The 12,171-nt window shown below is 43.0% G+C and overlaps 1 protein-coding gene across 5 annotated transcripts in view; it reads right to left on the bottom strand.

Moving 5' to 3' along the window:
- LOC106743275 (tyrosine-protein phosphatase Lar) overlaps window positions 1–12,171 on the bottom strand; it is a 350,035-nt gene that overhangs the window by 237,238 nt on the left and 100,626 nt on the right. For 4 of the 5 annotated variants that reach the window (XM_014616953.1, XM_014616951.1, XM_014616952.1 and 1 more), the window contains exons 1-2: window positions 4,019–4,201; window positions 2,209–2,315 (exon numbers count right to left, since the gene is read on the bottom strand). The gene's annotated coding sequence lies outside the window, so the exon portion shown is untranslated. Of the gene's footprint in view, window positions 1–2,208; window positions 2,316–4,018; window positions 4,202–12,171 lie in introns of those variants that run through there. The other variant, XM_014616950.1, reaches the window with a different exon arrangement.

Genomic DNA, 12,171 nt, shown 5'->3' with positions numbered 1-12,171 from the left:
GAAATATTTTACTAGCCATGTAGAGTTATCAATTAAATGGTCTTTACAAGTCACTTTGAGAAATATCATATTTTTTTTTTACAAATTACTATGTAACGATCAATTTTCTATCGATAGGCTGTTAGGATAACAGAATAATTTGTGGCTTGCTCGATTGTAGAAAACTGATAGGAAGCGCTTCACTAAACCGATAGATAACCACCAAAGGATTATTATCGGCAAGCTGATGGTGAGTGCAAGTCGATAACTATAGAAGTGCAATCGGGGGTAAACATACAACGATCGATACACCGTCGGTAAGAGAACTTGCTACCATTCGTAAGCAACTAGAAAAGATGTTACACACCGAGACACGCCGGTAAAACGACTTTACAGATTCCTACCATATCAGGTAGTAAAATTAAAAAGTACTAATTTTTATAATGTCTCTTACAACAACGCAGCTACAAAATGAATCTTAGATATTTGATAGAAAATAAAATTTTCAGTTCTAAATAAATCAATTGTGTCGGTATGATATAACCGTCGGTAAATGTCGACACGGTAAGGAAACTTCGTGACGGTCGGTAGGTAAGTAGAAACAACCGCTGATATATTCAAATAGCAAAAAAAAACCAGCATTAAGTTATTAAAAAATTTATATAGTTTTCGTTCGTTCCAAAAGTACCAACAAGAAATCTTTATAAATATATACATATTATACACATATTATACATATATTATACGTATTATACCATGACATAAAACATCCTTGCAATTACCTCGATCAATCTCGTAATAAAAGTGTAGTGACCAACAATAGAGGGCTAAAGTTAGGTATTCTACAGATTTTACCCAGCTTAATTACGTTCATATTCGCATAAAAAATAGAACGTGAGAATTTTTGTGATAAAACTGATATATGCGATGCTCCCTTATTTACTAAAACGTGTACATGTTTGTACACGCACGTTAGTATGTTTATAACATGTGAAGATTATTATGTGGACATTATATAGATTAACTATATTGCATCAGTTAATAATGTGTGATGCCTTAAAATAATGGAAAGATAAAAACTGTTTTCCATAATCCACATAATTATGACAAACGGATCGTACTGCTCGAGAATCAAGGGAAATTATATTGTCGAAATTAGGACATAGACAAATTTTTTAAATGAATCATTAGTGAAAAATGTATGTTCATACCCATACCTTGTATACTTACTGTTAATAGTAACTGCCTGTATATTAGTAGGTTCTCTCTTTTTATATATATATATATATATATATATATATAGTGTATAAAACTTCTTTTTCAATTAAATATGATAATAATCAAGAAGAAAAATATAATGTAATAAAATATTATGTGATATGCATGATTGCACGTCGATGATAACGTACGTAAAATTTACATGAACCCAAAAACAAAAATGTTTTAATATAAGCATATAAAATTCCATTGTTATATTTTAATATTGTTTTAATAGAAATAATTTGCCTTTTACTGAAAAATGTTTAAAAATGAAACATTGAAATAAAGTGTTAGCAAAAATGCATGTCGCATCAAAGAGAGAAACACCGAACCTATCTTTATAGGATGCATTGGAAGAAATGAGCTAACAAAACAAGGCAACAAAATAATTACGGATAAATCTGCATATATACACGCGCAAACGAACAGTGTATATAACATGGGAGAAAATTTATTAGCCACGGGATGACCACGTAAACATTGAATATAACTTTGATAATATCTTTATCATTTACGGTTAATTAAAAATATGATTTATGCTCTCGGAAATTATCGCTAATCGCGGCAGCGTAACGTATAAAGCGAGTAAAAAGAACAAAATTAGTCATGCTTTCTGCGACGTACGGAGATAACCACTGTTAAAAATTACGTCCGGTTAGCTGTCTGGACGTTTATTATTTCATTCTATTGCCTTACAGAAACATGGGAATGTTAAATTTGTTAATTAAATTTGTTAATTGATTTTGTTAATTGCTTTTGTTGCAGCAACAATTAGCCGTACATCATGAAGGAAACTGCTTGACGCAAGGTAACCCCGAAATGAGAGATCTGAATTTTTCATTCAAAAGGAAAGGAGAAGCGTTTTGAACGTTACTTTCTGTTTCGTAAACGCGCGTGGTCATCCTGATTGATAAGAGGCCGGAAAGAAATGAAGCAAAAGGTAAAGAAACAACATAATAATAAACATACGTGCGTCGGTCGCTACTGCTCGGACACATCAAACATCCCTCCGTGGGACGTTCCTGTGGGTACGCACCTGTGTCGCTATTCAGACTCTGAATGTGGTTAGGTCCGCCCTGAAAGCAAACATCGTAGAGACACGTTAATATCGGTAGAAAAATCAATACGTTCCTCTGCACTACCGAACGTTTCGCGATATCTTTGTTGCGCTTACACGCATGAACGAATGCCGATGATCGCGCGCATCCGACTGTGGTCGATGACAGTCGAGTTGAAGACTAACGACGCGATTTCCTGCGAGACGACGTCGACGACAGCGCGCGCGGGAAATCGTTCGCATCAAAGTGACAACGCGGAGACGCGCGGAAAAACGCGCGCGTGAACGAACAAGCGAGCAGTCGCGCGATGTTCATTTGATCTGCCGGCCGCGATCTCACGTTTCGGTCCAGCTGTCACAACACGCGAACGACGACGCGCTAGCGGACGAGCGGGTTGCCATGGAGACGTTGGTTTATTCACCGGCGCGTCAACGACCGCACACGCGGATACTGTCGACACAACGTCGAGAAGTCGGTAAACAATCCCGATTCTGAATGAGTGCAAATCCGGACCGATATTAGCCAGCAGACACAGATGTTTGCGCGATAATAAAAATCCCGGAGCTACGTGTAGCTCTACCTAATAAACCGAACAAATAGAATCTATTGTTTTGACAAATGAAACGTTGTAAAAATCTCAATATCGGCCAGAAGAATTAGAGTTTGTAATACAAATTCAGAATTATTTTTCCCTCTTTTTACCAGCCATAATAGGATCAAAAAGGTAAAGATGATTGTTCTATTCTATTCACATAGAGCTTTTGGCGACAAAAAAATTGGAGATAAAGATATCATCAACTTTATTTCTTGTAACTATCAATGCAATATTATTTATACGTAGTAGAAGAATAGATACGGAACGATTCTTTTAAAATCTTCCTCCTCAAGTTTGTTTTCTCTGTAAAACTGCATCGATTACTATAAATAACAAGGAGATAAGAATGCCAAGTTCAAACTATCTGTATCATTTATTAGATAATTTAATGAAACTTTGAATGGAATTTTCAACGATTCCTTCAGTTTATTTTGGAGATTTGCTTTGACGCAAGCCTATCAATTCTTCAATTTATTAGTAGCAAGATTAGTAGGGGCGTTCAAAAACAGGAAAAGCACATCCTGTCGTACCAAGATACACGTATCATTGATTTTCATATCAGACAGTTTATCATACAAATGAAAGCTGTCGACAGTATTATAAATTGATAGAATATTGTTATCGAACAACCTACGCTGGCATAAAACAAATGTATAGAGTAGACTGCTGATGTAGAAGGCAATGATACTGAACTAGGTTTGTAAATCTTTGAAAAATTTAACAGAAATCAATCCTAATTGTTAACTAGCACTATTACACTGTTTCTTGAAATATTCTCATTCGTCGTGTAAAATCGGGACAACAGTGAAATCGCACGAAAATTCCTTCACACCAACAATACAAGATACACGAGCCGACAAGGAATCCGGAACTGATGTGTCGAGTATATATCTAAATGGAAAGAGTTGAACACTGTGTGATTATGTAGAAAGGTTATATACACATTGATAACTCGGAGCGGTACACGATGCATTTCATAGCATCATTTGAGGCGATTACCACTCGTTGTTCCGAAACATGCGTTTACTCGTAAGCCACGATAAGACGTCCGAGAATTTTATATAAACAAATCGACGAAACAGACGAGTTGGAATTACTGTAAGCAACGAACGCGAGAAACACTCACCGCACTTTTCGCGTTTACGATGCTCTTTCGGATACCTCCGCGGTCACTGCACCGCAGTTATCATAACGCACACGCACGCACACACACTGTACATATGCGTTGATATTAAAAAACTCGTGTAAAATGTATAAAAAAGGCGATAGTTAGGAAACTGCCAAGAAGATTGCCATGGCGATGCCAATACCAAGCGTCCATATTGTGCTCGCAGTTGCTGCTGCTATCTAGTGGGAAGCCAGGATATTCTCTCGACTAGAATGACGGAGAGGGAAGGTTTAAGGTTTGATATAATCTTTTCACGATATCAGTTTCTCGTACATTTCATCGAAAATCTTTCAATCGTCGTCCACTAAATTAAAGTTTTGGATATTTTTACGCAACCCGTAATAATTTGAATCGAATTTCGAGCATATTGAAAAGAGAAACTACTATCGATATGCCCATAGAATGGTTACCTACAGCTAGATAGAGATCTGTTGTACCGACCGTTGCACTTTTAATTTCGGATTAATTTTTCTTCCTTTTTTAGTGTTCTACAGAACATTACGAATCGGAGCGTGAGACGGTGCATCGTTAAATCGGAATTAGTTAATGCAGTTTGCCGGTGCAAACTGAAATTTTCGCTGAGAATTATTTTCAACGTCACTCTCTGCTTCACGAGATAATCCAGAGATGGCTCGACAGACGACGCGCACTTTAATCCGCTTATAACCGTTTCGGCCCATCACCGGTCGGCTTTTATTTTACGCAAACGCTCGTGCGAGGTGCTTTTGACACCTCGCCTAAAAGTTCACTCAACCAGAACAAAAATTTTCGTGTAATATCAGTACCCGCGGTAATAGCCGTTCTTTGGACTTGGAATATAACGCAGGTATGTAAAATAATAACCTAAACCGCACGGAGCGAGCACTGCAACGGCTGACACAAGCGGCTATTCATCTTACGTCGCCGACGGCAGTTTCAGCTTGCTTCCCTTAATCGTATCATAAAAATGAACGTATGAAATCAGGCAAGAACGGGAACTCTGGAAGTATTTCTAATTTTTCACGAGTAGGACAATAATTTTCGCACCTGTAAAGCGAGAAGGTGCATCGGAATTTCATTGAATATACATCTATATATCTGAGAATACATATGATACATGACTACTTGGCGTCCCGTCGTCGTGCTTCCTCCAAATTCCATTCTGATGTCATCCGACGATGATTGCAATTGGTTGGCTCGTGACGTCACTAACGTTCGGCCATGCCGAGGTATGCGATACACAAAAATACCGAAACAACGGACAAGAAATGTAAGCTTACCCCCCTCCCCACCGATCGTCAACCGGCGAGACTGAATACCGGAATCACAACGATCAAAACATCGCAGGGTCAAACATAACCTCGCTCGCCGCGCGCTTTCCAGGCTGCGTCATTACGTCTCGAGTCGGCGAGCGGTACGCGTGCACACGGAGTGTCAGTGTGATATCTATTATTATCGTCAACTAACTCAAGTATTTCGTCGGCTTTTGAACTATTTAACCGGGCTTTAGTATTCGGTATCGCATTCATTTACATTCGATCGAAGCGTGTTTGCGCGAGTGTCAGTGCTAATGTCAGTGTCACGACGGAACAACCAAGGTGCTGGATCGAGAGCTCAGGATGAGGGTGCAGAATGTCGCAACATGGACAACGGTACATCATATATTTCAAGGTGTGTCAAATTATTTACTGTACAGCAGGTTAGTTTAAGTTAGGATAAAAAGCGCGATGAACTTGTCGAGAACAGAGAGGTACCCGAGTCGAAATTCAGGCCGGCATTCGTAATCAGTCATCATTTGATAAATCATTATAACCTCATTAATTTTGGATTGTCAGTCTATACCTATGCTTATTATACTATATCGTACAAGAAACATTGATCGAAATAACCGAATAATAGTCCATAAATACGAATCTGTAATTAATGATGTTCTCAAAGATTCGAAATAATTCACAATTATGAATGTCGGCCTCAGAATATGTAAATCTCATAATTGCTGATTTTTACGTCAAATAATGCTTCTTGGGCCGCGAGCACGATTTTGATTATATCTTTCAATGCCTTTTTTCCATTTCTATTTGTCTTTTATTGTACAGAATCCAAATTAAAATTTCTATTCGTAAATACTCACAGCATTATTGGGCATATAACTGTTATCTTTTTTTACAGCTTCTGATCAGCTCTTTTAAGAGCTTCAAATCTTATCGAATCTTCCAACGCTAAAAGAGAAAAAAAAATAGGAAGATATAAGATTTAAATGTTATTTTTTTTCTACCCATTTCCTCATAAATCTTTATATGATATCTCAATATTTTCTCATCTCAAATTCTCCATTTGCCATTAAGCTTATATAATTAATACATTTCTGGCTGAAAATAAAAAAATATTGATTAAATTCTAGTAGACTGTATTGAGATAAACGAATTTTAAATAATTCTTGAACGAGTGCTTCTGCGAGCTTCATCAACATGGAGGTGAGCAACTACTTACAGTATCAAGGTAGGATTTTGCGAGATTCTTCATTGATCCTTCAAACTCGACGGAATTTGCAGGATCAACGTAGAACTAAAATTTCGACTCGGGATCTAACTCTGTATGTCAAGCCGAGCCATTTAGCGGTGGACTTTCTTATGCGACAAGATTAAGTAAGTTTTTTAGCAGCGCTCAGACAGGCTGGAAGAAATCGCGCGCTCTCATTCATTCATCTCATAATGCTCGGGGTAATAATGGACAATGGGAATCGTTTACCGCGCGTTCGTTCTTGCTTCCCGGTTGCTACCTGGGTGGTTGACTCGTGCACGTTGTGCTCGACTCGCAAATATATCGGAAAGATTTTTTATGGGGTAGAACGCGCGCACTCGAAGTTAACGTGCTGCTCGCATGGAGTGGCCGCCGCTGGTACATCGGGAATGAGAAAGGGAGAGAATAGCGAGGGAAAGACACGCGCAGGATGAGAGAGAGAAAGAGAGAGATACTCGCGTGTCTGCCTCCGTGACACGCGTCGGGTGTCGCGTGCAACAAATTGTGAGCATCCACGGTCGTAGAGACGTGTTTCACGCTGGGAACTTTGCGTTCGTTACAGAGCGAAGAGCACGGGGGTGGAGGGTAGGTGGGAGAGACCATCGCGTTAAGAGTCGTTACGCGAGTTAGGATATCCGCCGCCATACGAACGCGAGTAACTCCTTTAACGAACTCCCAAACGAAGTTCGGCTTCTTACTTCTCCGATTTCAGAGTTACGACGCTCATCTAATTAATATCAAGGATTCCTCGTTCGCGCGGAGATATTTGAAACACGTGCCTTCGCTTTCGCCGGCGCAGATGTCATCTCTCTTTCTTCCTTCTCTTTTTCTTCTCCGCCCCCTCTCCCACATTCTCGGTTTCGTCACAATTAGGGGATACTCTCAAGTTCTTCCGCCCGTTAGAGAAAGCAGTTGGAAGGAATCGCTAATTACTTATTTTCCAACTTGTATTTAAAACTGTTCCAAGTTGGATCGTTTTCGGTTATACGCGGTTGTATGCGCGCGGCGCGGCCAATTAAAATTTCGCTTCGACGCGATATCACGTAATTGACGTGACTTGCCGCCGCACGGGCAGACACAGGTGAAACATAATTTTATTGCGCGGGCGTGTCTAATAACTTATGCTCGCGCTGAACTCAACCCCCGAAAACTTTGCGCCGGGGATATATTTTCGTTCATCGTCGTAGACGTTATAATAGGAGGAGATTGAGGTTGCCAAGGTGGAGTTTCAAACTCGCATAAATGTGTGTAGCGCGCGGCACAGTCTCCTTCCACGTTTCTGATTACTTGGCAAACTTTGCGCTGGTCGGAACGATGCAACGGAAGCTTTTAGACACTTGTTTCCGGTGCGTTACGCAATCTCTATAAGCCAGGTTTTACAGAGAGTACGCCGAAAGAAACTGAATGCGGCGGGATAGTTACAGGAGGTGGCGATGGGGGAACGCTCTCTCACGTGCTGTCCGAGGAATCGGGAAGAAACGATCAAAAATTCACGAATTCGATAAGATTTTCAATTTAGCCCGACGACGAGTAATATTCAAGAGGGAAGCGCGATTTGTTTTTCCACGCGGTATAGTTCGCGCGCGCGGATACCACAATTGCAGTCAGCGACCGCATCGCTCGCGTGCATTCGGAATGCAGGTCGGTGCAATTGCGCGGCTCGTGTTGCGTGTTCCGTCCCTTCCAATGTATCGCCTGAACAATATAGCACGTCAGCTTTTGTCCGCGCTGTCTGTTTCATCCGCCGTTAATAAAATACCTTTCGAAGCTATTGCGCCAGGGAGGAAGAACCGTCTCCTTCGTCGTTTCGCACGAAGAAACATTTCGCACGTAAGCGCTTACATGGTATCCGGCTTGCTGAGCGCATCTCCGCGTTGTCCGACGTTTGCATCGCGCCGGATGAAATGAGAATATTTACGCGACGGCTCGAGAGGCGTTATGCTGGAGCTGATTACGGTATTCCGTGGAGGCGGCGTGTAGCGCGGACGGAGAGCGAAATGGTGTGCAAGAACCAATTTGCTCTTCGCTTCGCGAGTGACGGTAAAGAACAGCGCGATGAAATAAATATCGGAGAGCCACGTCATTTTACGGGATATCATTTGTGTTTTGTACGGCACTGTGGATGCGTCAGTCAATAGCTGGCGATCAGATGATTTCTCGTCTCCGAGCAGAAAAAGACAACATTGACATTCTCGCGTAGGTGTGCGACGGGCAACGTCACGTGCTGACTTCCCACGCGCAATTTTTTCCTCTCGCAGATCTCGCAAGATTTCTTCAAAAATATGACAAAGCTAAAACGGTTGTATCGGACGCGTCGATTCGCCATAATTCGCGTTTTGCCGAAAAATTTCCGAAATAAACAACATACCCTCCTCGGACTAACATTTGACGTTAATTCCGGAAGGTAATAAATGCGACGACCCCGACTATCCGCGGTCGAGTGTCGACTTTAACAGATCGGGGTTCGATTATTCGGCCTCCTTCAAACTTGCCTTACCGCGGTAATACTGCGAATCTCGCCGAACGAAACTAACTGATTTCCCACGGGATAAATCCCAAGCAAAGCTGCCATGCCTCGTTGGAAACGCGACGTAAATTTATCGTAAAGGCCTAGATTACGATTTCACACGAACACGCCTGCGACTGTTTGCTTCGACCGGCCCCTCAGACAGATCTTGAAATATTTACAGAGTCATTTCTCTTCTCTACGGATCGCTTCGTCTCGCGCGGTCAAACGAAGATTGATGAAAAGAAAGACAAAATTATTACAGCGCGTTATTTCGCGTACAATTATTGCAGTACCATATAATATGGTTTATATCGCGTGCGATATAAATAACACAATTTAATAGTTGAAAATGTAAAGTAATGCATATATCTCGGTTCGAAAGTCAGATAAATCACGGGACGCTCTCGATATTACGAATCCCGCGGTACGTACGGTACGATGTGCTTTACGTGTTCACAATTTCGGGCGTAAGTTCTCGTCTCGGGTATCGATCGTAAATCGCAACGGCGTGTTTCAATTCCCATTATAGCAGGGGGGGCCAAGGAATGAGCGTGTGTGACCCTCGCGAGTGTTACGTGGCATCCCAAGAAAGACAGGTTTCATTGGAGGGTTGGCTGCGTAAGAGACTCGGATCTTCTCGAGGGATCGAGGGACGGTGCCAGATTACTAAATACGCCGCGTCTCTTGGAGACGAGTAAATCTAGGTGGCATAGCAGAGCGGTAGTAGGTGAATCGGCAACCCCATCTGCGTTATGGGATTTTCGTTATCATCCCCGTCAAGGTGCGCCGGAAATGTTTCATGCGGATTTGCTACGTACAATTAAACGAGATAGATCGATTTGATTTTATCGCATTAACCTTCCCCATTCGCGTCTATTTACTAATTCAGACTATTATTCGGGAGAATATCAAGGTACGTCCGGCGGCGATCTCTAAACTATGCGCGATTCAGTCAAGATTTTCGGCTGCCGCGAAACGTTTGGGATTCGACGCGGATTCGGATACGTGAGGAATTACGGAGCTTGAAACTGTTTGAGAATTCATGGCGCTGTCCCCCCGTATCGGTAAAGTATCCAGATCGCTCGATCGCCAACGGCGAATTCCTAAGAATTCCTTATATCGTTGAAATAACTGGTGTACGTGCCGGAGAAGCGGAAGCGACTTCAATTTCTGTCCCCGAGGAGTGAAATTCGGAGCGGGCTCGCGGCGGGGAAAAATTTGCACATCGCGGAACGAGTCTCCGGCTCGTCGCCGGCACTCCCGACCGGACAGCTAGTCGATATTTCCCGCGGAACGTATTTAAGCATGGCATTTAATAGTAACGCTCAACATGTTACACGATTGACCTTTTCGCGAGCCGCGACGCCTATACGCGCGTTTCACGATTTTCTGCGCAGAATGCACGGTGGCACGTGTTATCGAGTGAGCTTCCACGTTATTTGCGAAAGGTCATTCGTGGGGGTCGAGAGTCCTCTCTCTCTCTCTCTCTCTCGCGGAGAGGGTGAATACGTGAGGGCTCGGCCGAGTATCGTCGAATTCTCGGGTGCACTGTCCCGCGCGTTTAGTCAGAGACTATCCAGATATTAGTCGGTGCGGAAGCCACAAATAACGCTGGCATTTAACGCCCGGCTGATAAAGCGGGCGGGAAAGTACAGCCGGTTAACCACCTTTAATCGAGGTTGTACCGTTCGACCGCGCGCCAGTCGAAGCAGATATATCGAGAGGGGGGTGGCTCTATTTTCACGCACGGGCTTTCCCTCCGATTGCGCCCGGAAGGCTTCCGTCGCTTTTGCTGGTTTACGCAAACTCGTTCCGCCAGTTTTATCCAGTTTTTCGCGAGTGTAACGAAGACTCCGTGCGAATACGACGGAGAAGAACGCGTTTAAAATAAAGCAAGCGATCTCGTCGCGTTTCCTACCGGGCGATATCTTCTCATCGCGGCGGATGGCATACGCGGGTGTAGCCCGCGTGAATTTTTAGCCGCGCGTTGCTAATGAGAAAAAATGCGTGACCGAAGGCGTGGCCGGCGCGATACGTTTCTCCATTTGTATAAAAGCCTCGAAACGTCGCGCGTTCTTTCGACGCGGTCGTGTTATTTCCGCGAGATATACGACGCGCGAGGAGAAACGTTTTACGATAAGTAAACGTTTAAAGCTGTTGCACCACCTACCGACGGATAGTTTAGTCCCTTTGTATTCGTGCCGATAGCAGCTACGAGTCGTTAGAGACGGCCGATCGGGAGTAGGCGATACGCCTTCATTGTCCGACGGTGTCGGTGAACAGCGGCAGATCGATGACCGGCGAGGGTGTTGGACGCGTGTGACGTCACCCGCGGCGCCTATAGCTCGGGTAAATCGGCGTTAGAGGAGTCTAAGTACGCGCTTGCTACCGTTTCTCCCGCTTATCGACCCTCTTTGTTTCTCCTCGCTCTTTCTCTCTCAGACGCGGCCGGAGATTCGCTTATGCGTACGCTGACCGACATTTCGCGAAAAGTACGTCGCGTGTAACGTCCGATGTCGTAGACCGCGATATTCAGCTGATTTGAAACACTCACCGAGTAATCCGCGAATTAAGCCTGGTTATTTTCAATCCGCATACACCGTGTTGTTGTACCGTCGCGACGGCGCTCGAGCGTTAATCACGACGCGATTATTCGGCCGCGCTCGTGAACAGAAATTATTCCAATGGCGCGCGAAATATCCGCACGAGTAATTTGTCTGCCGCGGGCTCATAGGACGGATAAAGGAAACAGAAGCGCGGGGATCTCGTTGTTCGCGGTACCGCGCATTCTATGCAGAGCTCACGTCGATCCAGCATTTCCAGTATTTCAGCAGATTAATTAGCCAAGACGGTAAGAGAATCTTGAGATCTCGCACACTGCCTATTTATCTAAACGAATAGTCCGCTCGCTGTGACTATTAATTCCTAGTGTAGGGAACAGTTCATCGCGGAAACACCGGAACACTTTAATATCTCGCTGCGGTGTCAAGACAAAAGAATACTCGGATAAAAATCACAAATGTAGAACACACGGTTCGTCAAAAAAAAAAAAAAAAGAAAAAAGAAAAAAATACGAGCGTACGTTTAACTTGCATTAATTAAA

Source organism: Dinoponera quadriceps, unplaced genomic scaffold (genome assembly GCF_001313825.1).
Source record: "Dinoponera quadriceps isolate SergipeBrazil2010 unplaced genomic scaffold, ASM131382v1 scaffold616, whole genome shotgun sequence".
NCBI classification, from domain to species: Eukaryota; Metazoa; Arthropoda; class Insecta; order Hymenoptera; family Formicidae; genus Dinoponera; species Dinoponera quadriceps.
The sequence above is the reverse complement of the archived record's forward strand: the minus strand, read 5'-3'. Positions and strand labels throughout refer to the sequence as shown.